This window comes from Oenanthe melanoleuca, chromosome 2 (genome assembly GCF_029582105.1).
Source record: "Oenanthe melanoleuca isolate GR-GAL-2019-014 chromosome 2, OMel1.0, whole genome shotgun sequence".
NCBI classification, from domain to species: domain Eukaryota; kingdom Metazoa; phylum Chordata; class Aves; order Passeriformes; family Muscicapidae; genus Oenanthe; species Oenanthe melanoleuca.
In genome coordinates, this window is record NC_079335.1 from 41,277,189 (window position 1) to 41,301,795 (window position 24,607).

Sequence of the window (24,607 nt, forward strand, 5' to 3'; positions counted from 1 at the left end):
TTGAGAGTGCCCCATATGGCAAGGATTCCTTTAGTCTGATTCTTGTTTACCCTAGCATGCTACTTCCAGTGACTTTGTTGCTTATCTTGTCTGCAATATGATTTATGTTAACTCATTTCCTGTAAAAGCATACACTAATAAAATGAAAAAAAAAAAAAAAAGTGAAGAAAGAGCGGGCCAGCTTTGAATTGGCATGGGAAATATCATGAGTAACTGGATTCAAATCCTTTTAAATTACTGTTTCAGTGAACCTTTAAGGCTCTGAAGGGCATTTTTCCCTTTTTCCGCTGTTCCCATAAGATCATTTCATTGTTGCTTTTTCCATAAATTCCTGATGCAATAGATGTCCTTGTGCTAGAAAGGACCTGGGTCCTTTCTTTAAAGGACACCTGCTTTTCATGCTGAAGAAAGAATAGCTTTCATATACATCCCAAGTAATCTTCACAAACAGATGCTTAAAGAAAAAAAAAACAAACTGATAAATAGCCAGAAACATCACATAACATCAATTTGATAGCATTTTTACCTTTTAATGGTTCCCTGGAACCCCTCTGCATGTTCTGGCTTGGGCCTGCAAACCACTGGGAATTGGCTGTGGCTTGTATTTCCAAGAAGTCAAGCCAAGGAGGCAATGTTTTCCTTCAGGTGGAGGGCTCTGACTCCAGTCCATGACAGAGCTCTCTGGCAGAAAACAGCTCCAGGTCCAACCTGAAAGACACAAAGCAGACAGCCAAAGGATCCCTTAGTAAACAGGAAACAGCACGCTGCACCACGTTAGCGTTTGACGAGTTTATAATGTGTTAGTAAATTACTTCAAGATGGAAATCAATCTGCTTTATTTGCAAAATTAAAAAAAAAAATGTAATTACCCAATAAAAGTGATTATCAGGCATTGCCTTGCCTTGTGTGAGATACGTGATAAACTCTACCATATGCATGACTTGGTCATCCTGGGCAGGATGTCGTAAGACCCATTTATCAATTTGCATGACTTTTCATGTTAAAAAAGATTTTTAATCTGAGCTGAAATCCTCTGGAATTCTGCATGATATCAAATAGATTAAAGTTAAGCACTTTGGAGAAATTCAGGCTTATGCTTATCATTGCAATAGGGTTGGTTTTTTGCAGTGGTAGCAGCTTGAACAATTGCCCTTTCAAAGACAGCTCACAAATTGTCTGTGGATTCTTCCAGTGTTTTCTAACAATTTTCAGGTTCTAGGCAAAGTTTCAGGAAATATGAACATACAAAATTGAAAAACATGTGTACCCACTATTTCTAACTGTTGGGTGAAATGGAAAATAAAGATATTTTCTGTAAAATTTAAGAGTAATTTCTATGGAATTATAGTAGGCCAGACTCTTACAACTGAAATCAATGAACTGCTCTAGCTATAAGCTTGTTTTATAGCTTCTATTAAAAAAAAAAAAAAAATTTATTATGCTGACTATCATCTGGACACACCATAAGCCAAAACCTCCTGGTCAGACACAGGCTGACACAAACCACAGACAGAGACAACTCGAACACACATTTGCCCACATCCTGTTTTACCATGGTACCTTTCATCCCTGTGGTAAAAATAACTCTTTCCATATGTTATTAATTATTGTCCTCCCTCCTGACAGACACAAGGTTGTTTTTTCAAGCCAATTATTCTGATGGTTTGTTATATGAGCACCTGCCTAAGAGTAAATGCACTGAGAAGACAATGCATTTCATACATGGCACTTACAAAGCTGAGACACGTTTCTTCTTCTAAACTGGATGGATTTAAATTAATTCCAAAAAATGCCTTATGTGTATCAAAAAATTTCATACCCCTCCCCAGTTACATGAAACAGAGGTAAAAATACAGAGCCACATTTCAAGGGACCAAGAACACCAATATATGGAAACAATGAACCTCTCTGAACTGCATTTTGTTTCTGAGTTAAAACGAGCAGTAATTTACCTTGCAAATCAAACTAGCTGGGTGCAGAATTTAGGATCAACTACTGAAAACAAAATTTTAAAATCCCCAAGAGGTGGGTTTTCTTCGTTCCTAACCTCACTGAGTGCTACCAATTAATGAAATACGAGTAGTGAAACTCAAAGGGAGCCATAGATGCTGACAAGCTGCTGTCAGAACTGTGCTACTGTGGCTGCTTGTTGTATAAAACACTCCACAAAAGGAATTTCATTGTTCCTAAATGAGCAGATTCCTGCTCATCCTCTGCCTCTTTTCCATTTCCATAGGCCAGATAAAAATCTATATTTGCCTGCCTTAAGCTTTGTCTAGAAATACAATAGACCTATCACAGTGAACACAATGTGAAAACATGATTAATGATAATAGCTACTTCCTGAAGCACATGAACTATGTACAAACCCCAAATGGTTTTAAAATAAGAGTAATGTGAATACTGTTTTGTTCCAGCCATTTCTAGAGTGTAATTCTTAGCAGGGTGTATATTTTCAGTCTTCACAACTTCACAGTTTTTCTCTGTTATTGCAGAAACCTATGAAATAGCCTTATGTTTTGTCAAATCAGCCACTTACAAAAATGTGAGGGATAGCTCATTATAAGCGTCTGTGATCTTGATTTTGTCTGGAATTATGAAGTGTGTGTTACCTACATCCACTATACACCTTGCATTATCATCAGTGAGCTTTTGCAGAGGTAAGAACACACTAAGGACTGTGCTGATCCACTGCTCTTCATCAGTGACATTTCTTTCATAAAGTCTTCTCTCTGTCAGTGTAAAGAATAACTTTGCTTTGAGGGTGTAGGAAACAAGCAGACAAAAGAGTTGTTTTATGGAAGACTGTTACAAAAAATTTAAAAATTTTAAAAAATTGCCTAAAGAAAGTGTTTACCAGTGTTGCTTCTCAGGTAAACATCTAGCCAAACTGTGGTTGCACCTGTAGGATCATAAGAATCAAGGATTGCTCAAGTCAGAAGGGATCCCAGCAGTTCTCTGGACCAGCCTTCTCCTGAAGGTGAACTCAGCCACGAGCTCAAGGGATGTGCTTGGGCATTTCTTCTGTCAGCTATGAAAGACTTCCAAAGGATGAAGGCTGTGCAACCACCCAGGCAGCCTGTGCCACTACCCCACTGCTCATGGTGGGAAGGTATTTCCCCATATCCAGTATGAACATCTCGTTTCATTTTTCCTCATCCACTTTGGCCCATTGTGGAGCCCACAGCTCCATGTCCTCAGTGATCTCCAGTGGTTATGGGGTGAGGAGGGGGTGACACACTGTTAGGGGCCTCCAAAGCCACCATGGCTCCAGGATGAACGAGCCCCGGTTGTGCAGGCTCACAGCATGAGTGGTCCAGCCCTGACCACTCCAGCTTGTCACATCCGTGATTCTGTTCAAAGCACACTCCACTGTCTCCTCCAAGTCATTTATGGAAATGTTAAATGGCCAGTTCTGGTGATAGACCCTGCAATGCCCCCCTTGTTAGTTCTCCAGGCAGTGCATGACCCATTACTCAGCACCCTCGAAGACAAACCACCCCACCAGGTGTTTATTTTACCAGCTGGTTGCTCAGCCTCTAGACTGAACACATTGGGTACAAGAGCATGGTGCAAAAGAGTGTCAAAAGCCTTGCTAACCTTCACAAGCACCAGCTTGCCCAATTGCCTCCCAAAGGACACTTTGCTCAGCTGGTGACTGCCACTGCTGCTGCATGCTTGTGCTGCTTCAACAATGGCCCTGATTTCAAAATGCAATTTCAAGCAACGACATTTCATTTACCATGCTGAAAATGACTTTTTATGGAATAATACGGGGTACTTACATTTGGATTTTATCAAGTAGGTCTGTCTTACTTTAATAAATTTACCTCAAAGAGAGACACAGAGCTGTAGCCATACTACAGAAATAGATCCAGTGTAAATTTTTCTTTTATAGGACATGTGAGAACATTTTCTCCAAAACATAATTCACTATAGTAGCATAATGTGTTAAAGTATTATGGCTATTTCACCAAAGTTATGATATCCAAGTTTCAGGTTGCTTTCAAGACCACATCCATGGGCCTGGATATAACATGGAACAAAGACAATCTGCCTTATGATCTAACTAAAAAAGTCATTTGGTAAGAAGCCAATATCCCTGAATGGCAAACTGTCTTGAAATGATTCATGAAAATGTAGTTCAGACCTTGTTGTTATTAAATCCAATGGACGTTTTCCCACTGAAATAAATTGTTAAGGATCTAACCATAACAGATCTAATCATAACATGGAGGTTTCCTTAGACAACCTGCAGTACAAGAGAACTTTTCTTCAACTAGATTTATTCCATATTTTATGTAAGTTTCAAATGATTAAAAGGACTTAAAGGTGGGTGGGAGAGAAGCATAATCCTAATTCAAACACATGACAAGGATTAAGGTGCATGAGAACACAGGCAGTGCTGCTTTCTTGGATTTATTCACAGACTTGCCTTCATCCATTTCAGGTTTCTTCTCCCTTTTCTTTCTGCACTGAGAATGTTTACCCATTGACTCACCACAAGCCATCCTGCTCAGGACAGCCCTAGGTTTTATTTGGGCTTCTTGTAAACCACTGTTTTACTGGCCTGACTGACCACTGCATCTTGTATAAATAGTTCTCAGGAGGATGTTTTGGGGGTTGCTTAATACTTGCAGTGTTTTTTTTGTCTGAGTATGGTCAGAAGTTTGAGCAATTAAGAGGACAGGCTATTTAGCTAATGGGAACATCTCAGTTTGGAGGATCTTAAAATTACTTACCTGTGTTATGAACATTGGCAAGTAGTAGAGTTATTCTGTTCCAGTCTCCACTTTCTGAGACTAGAAAGTTCTTTTTTTTTTTAATACATTTCATTTTGCTGGGAAAATGGGATAGTCATTCTAGTATTGATCAAGCCACACTGCTATGATGACCTGCCACTACTACTATATTATAAATACAGTTTATTTATTTGCATTAGCTTTCTTACTCTCTGTCACCTTTAAGGTTACCCCACTGTGAGCAAACTCACAGCATCACAGGAAATTGCTTACATTTAAATACAAATTCTTTTTTCCTTGCCTTAAAAGTCATAAAAAAGATTTCTAAATACTTGTCACAGACCCACCAATTTTCTTTTCAACAAGGCATTTAGTGAAAACAAACTATGAAAAAGCTTATCCAAAAATTACATGCCAATATGGATCTCACTATGTAACAGAATAGTACATATGTACTGCAAAAATGTTAATCACGTGCAGATGACTGAATTCAGTAGTTTTGTAAGTAAGTTGTGTGGAAAAAAATGGGGTTTTTAGCATGTTCATAGAATACCATTGAGATCAATAAAGGGAAGCAGAAAGGCCTATAAGACCTCCTTACATTGGAAAAGAACACCACTTTAATTATACTTTAAATTGATTTGCTCCACTCAGTACTAGCCCATTAAATAGACACATTTAAGCTGATTTAAAGTTAAATCAAAGCTATAAAATCTGTGTGCTTTGATGTGAGTGCATGCATGCTACTGATGTGCTTTTGTTTAATTAGCTCTATTGAAAATCAGTCTTCAGCAGAACTTTGCACAGCAGACGAAGCCTATGACTCCTTGCTGTCTCTAGTTGAGCTGAACACTAAACTAAGTGAGAAATCCTTATGGTTAATTCAGGAGCCAGAGGTTTTGCAGGGTTCAGACTCCCCTCAGAATATCTACAAATATTTACATTGACTGTAAGACAACAAGCTTCCCAGCATCCCCTGATCCTGGCTCCCTCAATATCCTTAAATGAGGGGACATTTCGGTCTAAAAGCCTTTTGGTAGAACAGCACTTACTGTGAAATGTGTTGTTTGGGTTAGCTGAATGTCTCTCTGTCACTTATTTCCCAAAGAGAATTTGGAAGTTATATATGTTGAGCAACTACTGTACACTAAAGAGAAATGGATTTCCACAAGGTCTCATAATCTGCTGGTAAATTGTCTCTTTCTAATGCTTGAAAAATTGCAGAACAAGAAAGAAACAAATGTCAGAGATAAAAAGGTCTTTGTGTTTTGGAAAAGAGATGGATAAGGACAAGGAGGGTGAAGGGTGGGAAAGATGGGGAAAATGTTGAATGTTTGGAGATTTTCTTCCAAGAGCTTGCTTTTCTGTTCCTTTACATTTTTTTCCCTTCTTTCTTATGAAGTTCTTCCCACCAGCACCATCAGTATAAAATACTACTAACTTAGAAGAACAGCAGCTTCTACCCACTTTGTATAGATGCAGTTGTTCATGCAAGGGCATTTAGCTACAAATAAATGAACTAGGATGCACATTTGACCTTGGGATAAACAGGTAAAGGATCGTGGAAGTGAATCCACATGCTTGAACTTTACAAACAGCAGCTTAGCCACTACAGCTTCAACTCACCACATGCTAAAACATAGGTAAAAACATAAAAGTCATAGTTCTTGACTAAGTTTTCACACTACAAGTCCAAAAACAAATTACAAATTGTAATTAGCAGCCTCCATTAGCCATGTCAGTATATAGGGGAGTACAGCCATCTAAATATTCAGAGCTGTTGACAGTGCCTGCTCACTGCTTCCACCCAAACCTGAAGGCATCTAAACTCAGTTGGATTTCTGTCCAGAACTGGGTATTTCTCCACGTGATTTGATTAGCAGCAGGTGTGGAAATGTCTCATTTCCAGCCAGCAGCTGGCTGGCACACATCTGGTCTCACCAGCTCTGCAAGTCCAACACGAGGTGCTGCACCATGGCCTTTGAAGAGCTGCACCCAGCAGACATGACCTGTAAAATCCCACTTTTGGTAGAAACATCAGAGAATCCAAAACGGGTTCTCACCTCAGCTGTGGGGATTATGAGCCCTCTCCTGGGATCCCCAAAACACTGGGGATGGTGCAGCACCCAGGCCAGGAGCAAACACCCTCCTGCCAAGGCTGCTCACTGAATGGTCAGGAGAGGTCAGGAGACAAGGAGCCCTGCAGGAAATGAAGCACCAGCCCAAGAGAGAACATATATGAATGTGTATAAGTGTACACAGATGTCAGATTGCCTATCTCCATGTCTAATGGGCTAATCACTGATTATTACTGTATTAAGAATGGCAATGATTCAGCTATCCTTTATTTTCCAAGTTATTATCTAAGCCTGTACTAATCTTTTCCAAAAACAAAAGGGTTAAACTTGTGTTCAAGTTTAATGCCCTGGCATTATAACCAACCAGAGGCAAAGAAAGTAATTTCTCAAAATGACGCCAGTACAAGCTATCTAAATTCAAAGAAATATTTCAAACAAACTTCCATAGGAATGAAGAAGAGAGAAGTGAGAGAAGCAAGTAAATTGAGCACTAAAATAAATGCCTCGTGGTCTTGCTTATAACCAAACAAACAGGAAAATGCATCTTCTCTGGATGGAGCATTGCAGAGCAAAATCCAAGGGAAATTCAGAAAGTACTAAGCAGGCTTTTGCAGTTTCAATGCAAAGACATGATGAGTTTCTTGCAAACAGATGCCAAAAAACCTAATCCAAACTGGAAAGAAGAGAGGAAGTCTCCTATGAGACAGTTTTTATAAAAGCTTCATTCAGGGCCTCCACCCTCATGTACTGCACCAGCCACCTTAGTTTTTCCACTCTCCTTGGTCCAAGAAAGCACTGACTAGTATATTAAAAATTCTGGATTTAAAATGTTTGGGAATGGACAGAGACAGCTGTATGTGTTTTAATAATCAGGCACAGATTATCAGCTGATGTTTTAGTCAAAATGGGCATCAAGATTTAGGTCTAATAAATTATAAAACAGGTAAAATAAGTAACACAGATGGAAAAAAATATGACAAACATTTTGAATTTCTCAGTCCCTCCAAGAATCAGACACTTTGTAGTGGAAAAGTGTAGTCAGGTTATTAAAACACAACATCAGTTACCTAGAGATACAGATTACACCCTGTTCCCAGTCCAGTAAATAGAGGGGTTTGACATTTTTAACCAGAATTCCAAGCAAATGCACCTCTCCTTCCAGCTGTACAATCAGCTTGCTTGGGAAAGGCATTTGACCCCTTGAACTTCAGCATTCCCTTTTCTGAAAGAAACATATCCCTCATATCTTTTTCACATTAGGAATTGTAATTATTTTTTTCATAAAAATACTTTGAGCTACAAATTTCTACAAACTTCCATAATTTTTAAAAAGATTCCTTTAACTAACTCCCCTGTTTTCTACATACCATTCATGTGCAGCACATGTTTTTTCCTAAATTATGACTTATGGCAAGGACCCCCACTACAAGTGCAGAATGTCTTAAAAATAACACACTGGATGCTAGTATTGCTTTCTGCCCTTCCAGGAATAAGTGGCTGTCTCTCTGCACCTGACAGTGTATTTACAGTGAAATGTGGTCAATGTATGCACCCCCAATTCTGGGAACAGATTTTTGTGTGTGTGACTTGCTTTCTCCTTCTCCTTCCTTCTTTCTCCCCAACACCAGGATTCAGCTTCCTCAGGCTTTTTCTGTCTGAAGTGGCTTTTGTGTGCCTACTGTCAGAACTCCATGTATTGAATGGCAGCAGCTAATAAAACTATGCTCATCTCTTTATGGCTTTTCATAAAACTACTCCACTCTACGTCTTTTTTTTTTTTTTTGCCCTACTTCTGCTGTTACTCTACACAGTGTGCTGAACAAAAAGCTCCCTTGAAATTGTGTGAAATAGCATTTAACACCTTCACAAAACTGATACTTCTAAGAAAGGTATTTCATTTCTCAAACATGCTGAAATTCATTGAAGTATTCTGTGCCATCTGTTTCCTCTTTTTAAATAAATAACTCTTTTAATCATGGCAACCATTATGACAAGTTATTTATGAGGGCATAGCACACTCACAGGAACAGAAAAAGTGAAGTATATGTGAACAGCAAAGAGACTCTATTTCAGCTTAAGGTGAACTTGGAAGGAGTCCCTGGTGCCAGAATGAAGATGATATCCTTACATGCAGCTCAGGAGCACTGAGGTGTAACTGTTTTGTCAGTGGATGTCTATTCCCACATCCAGCAAGGACCCCCAGGGGGTTCCAGCCTGCCTGGAGTCAGACCCACCGTTTCTTGGAGGAGTTCAAAGGGCTGCTCAATGACACCTCCATGAGATCAGCCACACAGCTGGCTTTCTGCTGAGGCTGGCTGGCCTTAAGTGGAAACTGTCAGTGTCTGCCAAATGGTGGCCAGACACCAGAACAGACTTCCCAATTAGTGGAATACCCCGTTTGATGGCTGGATGTGATTTTCCCATGTGTGTGTGTGTGTGCTCCACCTGCCTGCTACCACATCTGAAGGCTGTGGCCATGCCCTTGCAGGGAGCCTGTGGTCCCAGGTGAGCCCAAAGGGAGTCAGGCAGTCTCCTCCTCGCTGGGCCAGCAGAAGCTGGTTCAGGTTTCCCAAGCTGGAAATGAGTGTGTGCAGGTTTAGGTAAGGGCCAGCCGGGGCCGGAGCGCTCCCCTGCTGCCCACCAGTGTCAAACACTGCTCATTAGCTCCAGATGCTGCTTCAGAGCCTTTCCCTCTGCAGACAGCCTGCAGAAGGCACTCCTTTTGGTTTCTCAGGACTCCCCAGAAATAGAAACCAGCACCAAAAGTCGCTGTGGATGTGTTAGCCCTCCTTCAACATCAGGCAGAAAGCCTTGTCCCTGAGCCAGAAGGGATCTGTGTTACACTGGCTGTGGACCTTACAGCTGATTCACAGTGGACCTCACAGCAAGAGCCTGAGCCTCCTGTTAAGTGCCAATCCCTTGTCACTGCAGGTCTGACACATGCAGCAGGTGTGCCAGCTCCAGGACAGTCCATGCACACTCCAGCAGGAGCTTGTTTTGGACAGAAAAGAGAAGCGCCTTGCGACAGAAACCAGAGGAACACGTCAGCTGCTTCACAATTCACTGTGCTTGATCTGTCTTCATGCCTCCAAACTTCCACCTTCAAGTTTTAAAAAACTGCCTCAAACCTTTCAAACTTCTTATAGGTTTGTTTCTCTCAAAAATCTCTCTACAGAAAACTCATTTTTCTTATCACTTCTTAATTATAATAGAGGCAAATACTGTAGATGCATCTTTTTGCCAATTTATGGTACAACACTCCCTTGTAAATTCAAGCCATTTTCTTCTTACCACACTGTGATCATATTCAATACATAATTTTGGTAGAGCTCACCATTTACATTCTGCATATTTGGGGGTAAAAAGGAATCCAGCTTTAATTGTTCATGAGAAAAAATGGGCCAATAGAGAAGCTGAGCCTGCACTTTTCAGACATATCAGAAAATATAACTTCTTAAAGCCTGAAAACATTCCAGTGTAAAACATTTTGGGCTCATGGAAAGGTAATTGTGAAAATATACAGGCCCTGTGTAAACATTAAAGTATTTACGAGGTCCTTCAAGGATTTCAATCCGACAGATTGTTGGCTCGTCCTCTCTCCCTGTGTTCATAACTTCTATTGTACATCCTTGCCTGTGAGGGCTGCAGTAACTACCAGTGTACTTCCAAGGGCAGTAGGTCAGCAGGGTGCTAAAACTCAGCCTCCACCCTTCCAACCAAACCCCTCCAGCCCTTCCAACCAAACCCCTCTCTGACCTCAGCCAGCTCCTCACCCACCTCTCTGTGGAAGCCTGCAGCTCCAAACCTGGAGGGCACAGTGCCAGCTCTCATCCTCCACATTTCAGGAAAGGGAATGGCTAAGATTGGGAAAGGTTTATTTTAGATTGGAGGAAGGGTTATATCTGTTGGTATTTACTCTAGCATGGGAAAGGCAATTTGTTTTATTTGTTCAGAGTCTGCTCTAAAAATAAACAGTAATGCAACTGGAATCTTGGGCTTCTTTTTATGGTTTCACCAATAAAAGTAAATAAAATCATTTTCATTCATGTAGAACCCTTTAGGTAGTAGCTTCATTAAATAGTCAAAATGAGAGCAGGTAAAATCATCTTCTAGAGTTCACAAGAAACTTTGCCTTTACATAAGGCTTTTGTTTAAGAAATTGACAATACTTGGCAGAGACTACAGATGCTGAAAGCCACATGAGGGCATGGACACATTGTTTTCCCCTCTGTAACTGAGAATATTGAAAAATGAATTGGTTTGGCCAAAGCAACGTGAGAAAATGGGGCAGGCCTGAACACAGAACTCCTCCTGCTTCCCTCCATACAGCCTCCCTGTCTCCTTTGAATATTCACAATAATACAGTTAAACTGTTTGCATGTGACTCTTTTTCCTAATAGAGTTGGACACTGAAATCACTTCATGAAAAATTTGAAACTTGGGGTGAAATTTAACAGTAGAAAACAGTGTCTCTGTTCTCTGAGGATTAAAGTGAAAAGCCCCATTAGTCCATCTTTGTAGCTCATTCAGTGTCACTGAGTTTTGGGGTTTCTTCCAAAACTCCTATAAAGAGAGAAAATCAGGTCTCCTGGAAACTACAGAGCTAAGTAGCCTTGTTTACCTCCACCTGTCAGGAAAGCATGCCTCCATAACATAAATATTTGGGTTAATATACAGCAGTAACTCTGCCCAGCTGGAAGTTTGCCTTCCACTCACGTTCAGATTAACCTCCTTCACACAGACCCACGTGCACCAACTCTGCTCTTTGTTTTGCTGCTCTGGGGAGCAGCTCTGGACAACCAGGCTGCAAGCACAGGCTGGAGGCTGGTGTACAGTGAAGCAAGCTGGCCTCAGCCCTGGCCAGGTTAAGAGATATGAAGGCAGACAAGCTGGACTGTCCCACAGTAGGTGGAGGAGGGAGCAATGCATCCTTTCACCCATCCCACATGGGCACCACCAGCAGCACCAGGCTGAAACCAAGGCAAGGCTGCACTGCTGCTCCTCCCTGCACGTAAAGCAGCACTTGGTTCTGACACCAGTTTTGTCAGGAGCTCAATTCCACTGTTTATGGCTCATACAGCTGCTTCTCAGGTAATGGGATCACCCCAAACTCAAAACCCAGCACAGGAGAATAGGCAAAAAAAGGAATAAAAATGGATCTTTGCCATGTTTTCTTAAACCTGACATAGGCTTAAAGCCCAAATGTAATTTTAACAAATCTCACCCACATCTCAACACCTTCTCTCCATCCCTTCTGTGGTAGCCAGTGTTCTCCTGAGACAAAGCATGGCCTTGTTACAGCAGCTCCCTTTTTGCTTTGTGCAGCCAGAAAAGGACCCAGCTTCCCCCACAAACACTCTGGAAAGAATGGGCTGGATGCCCTCTGATGCAAAAACTTTGCCAAGTCCACCACCTAATGATGCCTGTCAGCAAGAAAGCACCAAGCAGTCATAAAACACACATCTTCTCCAAGAGGCAAGACAGCATGCACCACAAGTTGCACCATGTTGGCAAGCTGTCTTTGAGCGAATACTTATGTCAGCAAGATGAGAAAGGAATCTTTTCATGTAGTAGTTACTAGTGCAGGCCCAAACCAAAAGCATCCTCCCAAAAGTCTGGTGATTTTCAAAATCCAAGGTATCATCTAAAAAAAACAAAAAAAATCACTAATTACCCAAATTTTATTACAGGCTATACCAAGACCTTGGAACCCAAATAACCCTCAAACTTGGGTTGGCTCAAATTCTGGATCCTATGTCTGCCTTGTGGGCTAAGGCAAAACTAGAAGGGAGAAAGAAAAAAGATCAGCCTTGCTCCATGGATTTTTAATATAGGGCCACCTCTGATACACTTTAGAAAAATATAATGAGACCACTATAATATATATTCCAGCCAAAATTCTTGGCTCCCAAAACCAACTTTATATGGCATGCAATACAGAAACACCCAGGAGACACTATAAGAACTTTGACAAGGCTAATATTAAGCTAGAACAAAACAGAACTACTGGCACCAGCTCCACTCAGCTCTTAAGTAAACTTGTCCCATTAAAAAGTAGCCTCTAAGATATTTTCTCTCTGAAGTGTATAGTAGCTTATAAAAAGCAGGAAGGGTTGCCAAGTCATAGAAGTGTTCAAGTACTCCTTACCCTCATTAAGGAACATTCCCTGGCAGCCAGCAGCTTTGAGTGTTCCAGTGAACCAGATTTTATAAGGGGGGTGTTTACAGTGGTGTGCATGTAGCTGGAAATCATAGTGCACTGTAGCAGCCCTGTACTAGATACAGCTGTGTTTGGAGCCTTATCACCCAGAGCACAGAATAAAACAGGCAGGGTGATCAATGAGGTTCCAAAAATATAATGAGCATTAAGAAAACAAATCTTTAGCCTTCCTGCTCCATAGGAAGCAGAGCATCCAGAGATGACAGTGCCCAAATACAAATTAGGCAGTGAAATACCACTGAAGACCCAGGTCTCACTTCCACCAGTTTTGCACATGGCAGTATTTACAGAGATGCCTTCACAGTCAGTGTGTAGATAATGGAGCTCCTCAGTGCCCCACGGGCTTGTGCAGCAGTTAGGAGTCACATTCCTCTGTGGAGCTGCTTCCTCCCCACCTTGTTCATCTTGTTTTTGCTTCTCCTTTCAGTGTGTAGCATGTTTGCTGCCTAGGGATATTAACCAGACCTGTAAGAGGAATCAACAAGATGGTTAAACACAGAAGGTCTCATCAGCCTTAACACCAATGAAGAATTAAGTAAGAGAAGACCCACGCTTTGACAGTACCAGTGCTGAGGACCTAAAATGACATGTTCTCTTGAGTCTATCACTTCCCTCTCTGCTACAAACCAGGTGCTGTTTACCAAAGGTTTTTCAGTTTCCATTGAAGAAGGATCCAAATTTATGTGGCATTTAAGCAAGCTGTTAGTTATCTGAATCTTTCACTTTGCATACACAAATATAATTTATCACCTGTTTATAAATACATGCTAGCTACCAGTTCCTACATAGCTGACCCCAGTCCTTGTTTTGATTTGGGGAATCCAGCAATGCACAGTTTATACATTTTGTGATCTTTCAGAATAATACTGAAGAAAGAAGATGCAGAACCTGGCACAAATTTAACTGTGTCACCCACACTTTCCCAGAGCAGCAAACCCTCAACCAAGCTGACAAAACCAGAGAAAGAGGACAGTCTCTGCAAAATGACATCTGGGTATAGACATTTGAAGATAAAAATACTACTAAACTGTAGGAAATGAACTTAAAGACAGCAGAGCCTTACATAAACTGTGTGGTCACTGAGATAAAAAACTAAAGAAGCAAATAGGCAGGCTCCCACAGCATCTTGTTAGCTGCAGGATCAGTCAGAGAGAAAAAAAGAAAGAGAAGCCTTGGTCCACAGGGAAAACACAAGGAAAGTAAAGTTCATTGCCAGACACCTTTCTGTAGAATTTCTGCTCAAGAACTTATGCTAAAGATTCAAGGATGCTCAGAAGCAAAGAGGAGTTGTCTTGTCTTAATCTGTGTATTTCCCACACTAGGTGAAGTAACAAGATCTAGGGCTTGGAATTCTTACAAAGACTTCATGTTAGACCTCATAATTTGTTTCAATTATTATTTTTTTACTTTATGAGGCAGACCAGAAATCCCTTGAGTCACTCTTCAGGGGTTGGGATGCCCAAGCTATAAGAGAGCTGGGGATCATTCCAAATCCCAGAGGTCTAAGGTGGCTGAATAGTGAAGCTTCATTGTTTGAGAGAATAACCAGGTAACAGAGCATCCAAGAAGTATGCTGGAGAGACCAGGGACATAGAATCATATACTTCTAGAATGGGCTGGGCTAGAAGGACCCTTAAAGATCATTTGGTTCAAACCCTCTGCCATGGGCAGAGACACCTTCCACTAAATCAAGTTTCTTCATCCAGCCTGGCCTTGGACACTGCCAGGGATGAGGCACTCTCATCATCATAAATGTCTTCCATATGTCAAATCTAAACCTATCCTTTTAGTTCAAAACTGTTGCCCCTTATCATATCACTACAGGCCCAGACAAAAAGTCTCTCTCCATCTTTCCTATAAGTCTCTTTTAAGTATTAAAAAGCTGCAACAAGTTGTCCCCAGAGGCTTCATTTTTCCAGGCTGAGCAACCACAACTCTTCCAGCCTTTCCTCACAGGACAGGTGTCCCAGCCATTGGATCATTTCTGTGGACCTTCTCTGGACCTGCTCCAAGAGATCCATGTTGGGTCTCTGAGGGTTCCAGAGCTGGATGCACTGTGCCAGGTGGGGCCTCACAAGAGCACAGTAAACCTGCTGGTCACACTGCTTTTTACACAGTCCAGGATAAAACTGGCTTTCTGGGCTGCAATTACACATGGCCAGCTCACATCTGATTTTTTGTCAACCTGTACCCCCAAGTCTGCAGGGCTGCTCTCAGTCCATTCATTACCTTGTCTGTAGTGGTGCCAGAGACTGCCCCAGCACAGATGCAGGATTTTATTGAACTTCATGAGGTCCACAGTGGCCCACTCCTCAAGCCTGCCAAGGCCCCTGTGGATGGCATCATTCTTTCCTTCAACCAGGCAAACAGCACTACTCAACTTTTCATCATCCACAAACTTGCTGATCCACTGTCTATGATAGTTGCTGGGATCTGCCTTTTTATCCTTCTTAACAATGGGTATGAAGTTTCCCTTTTTCCAGTCACTGAAGACTTCACCTGACTGTCATGATTTTTTAAATATGATGGAGAGCAGTTTTAGCAACTACATCTGCTATTTGAGATATATATCAGCCTATTCAGACTATGTCTAAGAGGATTTAGGCTAAAACTTGGCAGTCTGTAAAGTGTCTAGCTATAAAATCCTTACCAAGCTGTGAAGCTATGTATTTTGCTTTAGAGTATTGGTATAGTCTGTGATCAGGTTATCCAGAAATTTCTTTAATGTGCTTGTAGAGAAAAAAAGGAGTGGGAGGAAAATGAAATTTTATATATATATATATAAATGTATATGTATATATGTCCTTCAAGTGAATAGGACCTCACTCTGAACCAGAAAAGCAGTTATAATTCTTTCCATGGGCTTGTCATCTAATTGGAATACCATGGGAAACTTTATGGCTTCTTCTCTTCTGTTTTATCTGCCGTGGTACATATAGAAGTCATCCATAATGTCACAGATTGTTTTTATTTCCTCCTACTGCATTGCTGGCAATTTTTCCTCTCATGATAAATAGTTAGATTATACCCAGCATTCAATGTGCTTGTTAAAACCTTTCAGACATGGCTACATTTGGAAGAAAATGTGGACAGAGTGAGTCGCCAACATTTTATTTTTCTGGAGGGTCATTTGAAGCTAAAAGATTGTCCAGTTGACCTCAGTACTGGGAGAAAAGTGAAGTGTCCTGCAAAGAGCTTTGGCTGTGGATATATACCTAATTAATTCCTAGAGAACATCTCAAAGAATCAGCATTTCTGCTAATTATTTTATAGAAGACAGTAGTACAGAGTTGTCACTAGCAAGGGTAAATAAAGACGCAGCACTTGCACTTAGGAGAGAAAAAGGTGCTTTTTACCTGACATAAATGCCATGAAAAAAATGAAGCTTTGGAGACTGGTTCATACACTAAAAGACACACAGAACCTGTTGGATTAATGTAGATTAAAAAAATAAAGGATGCAACTTTTTTCCAAGCTATTGATTTAGTCTTAATGTAAGCACTTACTTCCAGAGAGCAGTTCTTCTTACGTCCCTTTAGTTTCTGTCCTTGGGTGGCAGGAATCACCACCTGAAAGTGTGCAGCTTATGGTACCCAGCACTCAGGAAGCCCAGACCAGTCATCCAGAAGTCAACTATACTCCGTTGCTGTTCCTCTGTTCTACAGCTTGTGTTCACAAGAAACAGTGACAATGGTCTGTGAAAACCTCCACTGGATTCCCAATCAGACCACTAACAGCATCCAACTGCTCCCAGGGCTGCAGAGGCAATTCAGATCCCACCATATGCCTGAAGAGAAAGGGAGATTTTCATTCTCTTTGTACAGCAAAGAGGGGACCTTGCTCAGGATCAGGGTCTCCATCTTACCCTTTTTCTCTCTAAGCTCCAGGTCTCAGAGAAGCCACACAGCCTCTGCAAAAATCATGGCACAGAAAAATTACAGATCAGCAACATGAGAGATTCACTATTTTCTCCTGTAACAAGCAGTAGGCTCCATATCCAAGTAGGGAATGCATTTCAGCTTCGTGAGGGAACTCTACAGGGATACAATCAAAATTCACCAGCTATCTTGGGCAGCATGACAGCCAGCACTACCAGTGGGGAGGACTGGATATCATGTGTGAGCTCTACCTAAAGAAAAAATGCAGTAAAGGGTTTTGCAGGTTTTGTTGGTTTTTTTTTTTCATATACCTGGAGATGAAGGCAGTGGCTGCACAGGACAACCTACTTCTTTCACAAGGGAATGTAAAGAAACTCAGTCCTCTGAAAGGGGAAGGGAGCTCTCCTCCTTTCCCAGGTATAGGTTATCAATCAACACTTCCACAAGAGAATCTTGGCTGATGCAGTGACAGTTGCCCCTCCCATCCCTGTCAGCTTGAAGCATGACTCTTACATTAAAACTTACATCTGATTCCTGTATTTCAGATGGCTTGTGATAATTCTGATGTAGAAGAGGATAGTAAGTAGAGATGGAGTAGCCAGATTGCTTAAAATAGCTTGGCATTGTGACAAATATTTAAAAATGCAAATAAATCCAAATATCTTTTCTTTCTTGCTGAGCTCAGGAGATATAAAACTGTTTTTCCTTACTCTTGCTTCCTGACAGAGCAAGCTCCTTGTACAAGCTCCTTGTCTTGAAGGATGCCAGAAAATGGATGAAGCAGCTTCCAGCAGAAGTCCAGCTCAGGAATCAAGCAGAAGGAACATCAATCACCATGCAGAACAGTGTTGGGCAGTACAAGGCATGGTGCAGGGGTTCCTGTCCCCACAATCAGGACCTATGAATTAGCATGAAGTTCTGGTTGTAGAAAATCATATGCACAAACTATGGTATCTCACCCAAAACACTCTTCTAAGTACACTTGTCCTTTCTCCCCATGTATTGACTGTATGTTCAGATGAGTGGTGAGGTATGTAGTATGTTTTAATACTTTATTACCCCTGAGTTAATTGGCTTTACCTCCATGGTTGCCTACAACCACTACAACAGAGCACAAAGGTAGACCAAGTTCACCTGACCTGCTGCTGCAAATGTCTAACACCTGTGGTGGAGCTGAGTTAAAGCAAACACAACAGCTGCCTTTGAATAAAGGATTCAGAGGGAATCCTCCTACACCAGAGAGTAATGTGAATGTAATTAATGTTGTTTAGACCCACAATGAAGTGGGTCTCACAATCAAAATGAAGTCCAATATTTTTCATGGTGAAAACCACTGCACAGAAATATTCTCCTTACTCTCCTATACCTTACTAAGGCTTTTAAGTGAAAATTGCCATCTCCTTTCACATCCCACTATTTCCCCTATCATTGCATCCCATTAAACAGATATATTCATTAGCAATTACCCTGGGACTAAATATGCAACCTTTCCTCATAAGACTAAGAGGCTTTTGCCCAGGAACTTTTCTCCAATTCAGACAAAGTAAATTACAGCACATGGCCACTTAATAGACCTCATCAGTTAGAGATTGTTAAGCACTTCAAATATCTGCATTCAAAGAATGCCAATATACACATTTCTGCATGATAAGCTGTAGGAAATCCAGACTTAAGTTTTCACCCTCCTTCTGTCTCTGTTCTGGGTTTGAAAAGATAACATTCAGGGTGATTTACAGCATATCCCAACAAAGGACTCATATGGCATGGTCAGCCATGTACAACAGAGTCATGCAACTGTCCTTTCTGCTTGGACATAGGCAGAGATTTCCAATAACACCACAGCATTCTTTGAATTTCTCCTTAAACCTAGCATTCATAACTGTTTTATTTGAAAACACGAACATGTCAGTTGAAAGGAAAACAGCAACTGTGGGATTTTAAGGATTGCTTCATCATATCTGCTGCAACTCATTCACACAGATGGATACTCCTTTACTGTGGATTCCTTTTAAGGTTTTTTTAACTGTCTTGCTACAGGAAACTCTTCTGGAATAAAACCAACAGTAAAAATTACTATAAAAAGCTATAAAAGCACTCTAAAACTCTGAATATAAAAGCTCTTGAAACTTAAACTCTGAAAAATACTTTCAAGTGATTGTTTTAACCTAAGCAGAGTATCTTCAGAACAGCCAGAACCAGAGCCTGGCTCTCGAGTCACCTCTTCTTGGTTTTCATCCCATTTCATCCCTTCCTCCTGCCCTTCTATCTCTAGGAGGAACAGTCAAGCTGACCTGGCTCGGACCCTCCTCTTTTATTGTCAGAAAGATTCAGCCAGCATTTTACATCTGTGACTGAGAAACCCTGAGGCTTGTGCTGATTTTCCCAGCCCTTCCTGAGTGCTGGGATCTGGAGGGAGGATGGCTCCTCTCTACTCTGAATGCTCAGAGCAAGTGTTGAACTTCATTTCCTCCAAGGGTTAACGCCTGCTGAGCAGAAATGCTGTTTATCTTTGGCAGGCTAGGATGGCTGAGGTCATTTTCAAAAAGACATGTTAAAAGCATTTTGAGCAATATCTTTTGTATGTAAGTAAGTTTAAACTTTGGCCACAATAGTGCCGATGGAGCTCTTCTGAACTCTCACTGTAGATGGAAATTGGAGAGGCAAGTTCTGTGATACAAAATTTTCTTTTAGATAGGCAATACTGGAGGAAAAACATAAAGAAAATGTGCAGATGACTTAAAAATCAATTATATATTTGAAGCACAAGCATAAAAAACAGATAAAATTATTTATAAAATTTCAAGAAAACTTTGCACTAAAATTGAATCCATTATGTGATTTTAAGATAAAGTTGTACACTAATTATAAGTCAATTTATTTATGAACCCCAGCCTAAAGCAAAGTCTTATCTAAAGATTGACTTAATTTCACACTCAAATACTTAGAGACCTAGCGAAAACCATGAATTGAGAGTTCAAAAAATCCTGGGAAAGGGAATTGCAACAAATAATGATTCACATACAAAAGATACAGTTATTCATATAATAAAATGTATGCTGTGTTAGTGCTGAGGAAGAAGGAAGAAATCACCAAAATCTGCAGCTAAAACCCCAGTCTATTAATGGCAATTGGCAATTCAGCAGCAAAGTTCTCCTTAGGGTATCTTAACAAAAATCACAGAAGCAGAAGTTAACCAGGAACAGGGATAGATTCAAGTAATCTCAGACAAGCACATGGACAGGCACAACTCATCATGCACACATGTCTGTGCTCCTCATGAGGCTTTATTGGTATTCCCTGTTTAGAGAAGGGCCATCTGCTCCCTGCTGAGAGAGACAAAGTGCAGAGCCTCAGGATTCGGCTGCTTGAGGATGCTCATGCTCCGTGAGCTGGGGTGTGAATTTACTGCACATTAGCTACTCTGCACTAACAGCCTGTTTGGGCACCCTTGGTGCTTGGGAAGGGAAAAAACAGCGTATTTCACCTTCAGAAAGGAGCTGGCCTAACTCACACAAATGCACTCTTGAAGCTAACCTGCACAAAAGCACTCTTAGTGGGTACTAGATTCATCCACCCAAGGGAATTAGTGCCAAGTGACTAGCAGGCTGTAAATCCACACTGGAGCTCCCTGCATGTTAATTCTCCCAGCAGACAGGCCCTTGTGAGCCCAGAGCAGCAGCCAAGCAAGCCCAGCCACAGCCCAGCACCATCAGGAGCCCATGTGGTGCAGGGCTGGAACCTTTTACACCCTCTCCTTTAAAAACACCTGTGTGTACAAACCAGTTCCTAAAGATTCTCAGAAAGGAACCAGTTATACAGATTATTACAGAGGGAGAGAGAAAACAGAGGTGACAAAAGCAGAGAAAGAAGGGAGGGAAGCTGGGGGCACTCACAAGATGCCTACAACTCTTCAGCTGTAAAGCGTGATGTTTCCTTTATCAATATTGATTCCAAGACTGCATTCTGGGGGCTGCTCTTAGGATGCAATTTACTCTCTGTGCATATTGCCAGATTTATTTTTTTTTTTGTGTTCCTTTTGATCCTACGGGTGAGACAGGCTGTGCCAAAAATGTCTTTGCCTAGGGCACCCTTTTATGCAAAGCTAGCAGCTCTAATAGGCACTGGAAGCACTCGGCGCTGACACTTCATACATCAGCAGCCCAGTAAATTGTGCCTATTTCTTTTTCAATAATCTCTCCATATACAAAATCCTGAAAAATGCCATTTACACACAAAGAGACCACAATTAATTTATCAGCACAGTTGTTCCAACCTCTCTAGACATCATCTTTGCCACCAGAGGAACTTTTCAACAACCCCCAATAGTCTTAAGTTTCTCAGGCCTCCACATCATTATAATCTATTAGGCACCTTCATGTTAGCTCTGTTTTATTATATAACACATAATTATGCATTTCATTAACAGCATCACCAGGCACAGTACATCAAAGGGAGAAAGGCAGCTGCCCAGGAAATTCAAAAAGATGCAGTTTACTTAAAGCTCACTGTTAAACACTCCCCCACTTTCAGTTAAATCGTGACTAACATGTTTCAAAGATTTTACTCTGGCTCAGAGAACAGAGTCCAAACAACCTCATTAGACACAAGGCTGCTGACACAGTGAATATTCCCTCAACCCTTGATATTTCCAATAATATAAAAGAAAAAAATCATCAGCTAGCTACATAGTGCATATCAATTTCCTTTCTTCTACTGAAAACACACTTAACCAAAGATCTCACTTGTTACTTGCAGCCTACAAGGACAAATGCAGAAGTGAGGGCCCATCAAAAAGAGAAATATATATATATATTTATTTTGTATTTTACTTATTTTTTCAAGATTTGTTCAAATAGAAGAGCTGTCTGGCTAACCAAACACAGAAAAGGCAGAATCTTTTACATTCATATGATATAAAAATCAACATCCTTGGAAGAAGCAAACACCCCAGAAGAAATAATTTTGTCATTTTTCACAACGTTACACTAAACTAAAAGGCTTGGAATGAAGTAAACATTTAGGAAAAGAAACAAGTATCTGCAGGACAAAGGTAGAAGACGGTATGTATGGGAGCAAGTTTAAAAAGGGGGTGGATGGGAAGGGACATGAAGTCTCAGTACTACCAGCCAAATCAAATAGTTTTGGAGTTGAGGCTGCAGCTGGCACAGTACACTACCTCCAGGCACAGTTCCCCAGTCTTCTCCCAGATTTTGTGGAAGAGTACACACTCCCCCTGGAAAGAACCTTTCAGCTCTCTCGCATAAAAAGAACTTCCCTCACTGGAAATTTTTGCTCCTATTTATAAAAGACAACAAGAAAAAATTGTTCATGGTCAAGAGAACATTTCCAAAGGGTGGAAGGCTTGTAGCCAGAGGAAAACTTTTGAACATTCTTGTCTTGGAGCAAATATGAACAAGGCTGCAAGCTAATCATTTGATGCAAAGAATGGAAGGAGCCTACAATTCCCTATTCACAGAAGTAAAAGAGCTGTGCATGCAGCTTTCTTGAGAATAGAAGTAACATCAAACAGGATTAAATTACTTGTATTGTCACAACCATTTCACAGACAATGTAGATCTGCATTTCAATTTCCTTTATCTTGGCCTTATCATCTGCTGGCCCTCAGCAACCTGTGTGTTGGAACACTTGAGCCACTTTAATTGCCACTTAATAATGTCCTGACAAACTATGAATTAAAATGCCATTATCATGATCCACTATTTCCATCTGGGATTATGCCAAAAGAGGCACCTTCTTCACATATCGATACAACTGAATACTCCCTTCCTGAACTTGCATTAATCTCTCTCTTTAAAACAAAATAAAAAATATTCCTTTCCTGTGCACTTCACCTTTAAAGAAATCCTTTATAATCCTAGGACTACATTCATTAACTCAACTTGCTTTTCTGTCTCCTTATCACTCACCACCATCACCGCTAAAAATTTTTGGAAAAGTGGGATGCTGCATTACAGTCAACATAAATCTCCTGAAAAGTCACGATTGTCATGCTAGCCCTGAAAAGTTATGCACTGAAGTTCCCTCACCCTGCTGAAAACGCTGATTCCTTGCAGCCTGAGGCACAGCAAGCTGTGCATCACACTCTACAAAGGGGGCACACCCAGCGTAGGTTCACTGCGAGGACGTCCTGCCAAGCCCTAGTGCCAGGAGGATTGCACAATTAGTGGGATTCTTCCTCTTCCAGAACTCAACACCATTAACTATTCCAAACCATTACAGGGAGTAGGCAGCCTCTAGTACCCTAGAGCTTAACTGCTGCCAAGACAGAGCACGAACAAATACCTCAGTGCAAGGCACATACTTTTTAAGCAAAATAGTTCTAATGAATCACACTGGCTCACTGCTTCTTAATTTAACTTAATTCATAGTGCTAAGTAAGCTCTCATGCCAGTTTTCTCTGATGTGAATTTAAATATTTTCATGAGTTTTTCTGAAGCCAACCAGTATTTTGGTGACGATTTTGTTGGTAGAAGAAAGAACATTTTTTTTCAAAGACTTAGTACAGAAGCAGGACATTGACTGCTAAGAGAACACAGAAACACTCAGCACAGCTAAGTAATCCCTGGAAACATATCAAAATCCTTGGAGTCTCAGTCCTTTGGAACTTGATGGAAAATGCTGTACAAACGTTTGATTTCTTGTTTCAGTCCCTCAAGGCCCATAAATACACCTGTTTTGGCAGGTTGTGGAGATGGATGCAGGTGGTATCAGACACAGGATTGGTGATAGCAGTGGCTCTTGCCAAGATCCCCTGGAAAGACATCTATCAGTGATTTTTTCTGTAATCTGGCTCTTCACCTTATGTACACAGCAGACATGAAACCCTGAGAGGAGGTTTCAAAGCTGTCTAAATCTGTGTCAGAAAGGCAACACTGGTGCATGTTGTGTCAAGTGAACTTTCTATTAATAAAAAGAGCAGCATTGTGTATGTGTGTTGCTGAATAAGCCCAAACATCCAGCAGGCTCACATATTAAATCTTTTCAAAACAAGCTCTGTACTGTATAATAACCCAGCTAAGCAACCTGGTACTTTTTAAACTCACAGTATTGCAGAATGCTTTTAATTAGGATTAATGAGCATTTTTTTAAATAAAGTAGACAACTTCAGTGAATCTCTGTCGTATTCAAGTGAAGCTAAAGCCAACATCTTCAGAATGCCAGAATTCTTGATGTCCCCAGCTCCTGAGGTCTAGAAAAGGCTGGAGAAAAAAGAGACACTGAACTACAGACAGCACAGACTACATAAGGATTTACTGAGGCTTTTTGATAAATGCTCTACACCACAGGCTGAGAAACTCATTTCTACTTTAACTTCAGTGGGAGATTAGACCTTAAGTAACAGAAAACTTACAAAATCTTGCTATTGTCTAAACGAGCCCAGGTATTCATTCACTGCCAGTTTCTTAAAGAACTGCATTACAAAATCTGAGGTCCTGAAACCATTCCCCATCCCCTTCTCTGTGAGAACAGTTTCACTTATTTCATTTTCCAGAAAAGCTACTGCCAAAAAACACACAGTGCTCTTCCCCTAGTTGGAGTAAATTCAACAGAAAATAGTAGACCTAGTGTATTGAACAGTTTGCTGATTATGCATTGTTACTCCAATTATTTTGGGACTAATTTGAATATGACTAGAATCTGCACCACAATACTCTGTACTCTGCATCT

General features: G+C 40.9%; 1 long non-coding RNA gene and 1 pseudogene across 1 annotated transcript; both read right to left on the reverse strand.

Annotated features, from left to right (window-relative positions):
• LOC130249039 (chloride channel protein B-like) overlaps positions 1-24,607 on the reverse strand; it is a 61,756-nt pseudogene that overhangs the window by 13,747 nt on the left and 23,402 nt on the right.
• On the reverse strand, positions 13,161-16,748 carry LOC130249040 (uncharacterized). Its single transcript, XR_008839727.1, has 2 exons — positions 16,570-16,748; positions 13,161-13,505 (listed from the first exon to the last, which is right to left on the reverse strand). It is a non-coding gene; the product is annotated as an uncharacterized LOC130249040 (long non-coding RNA).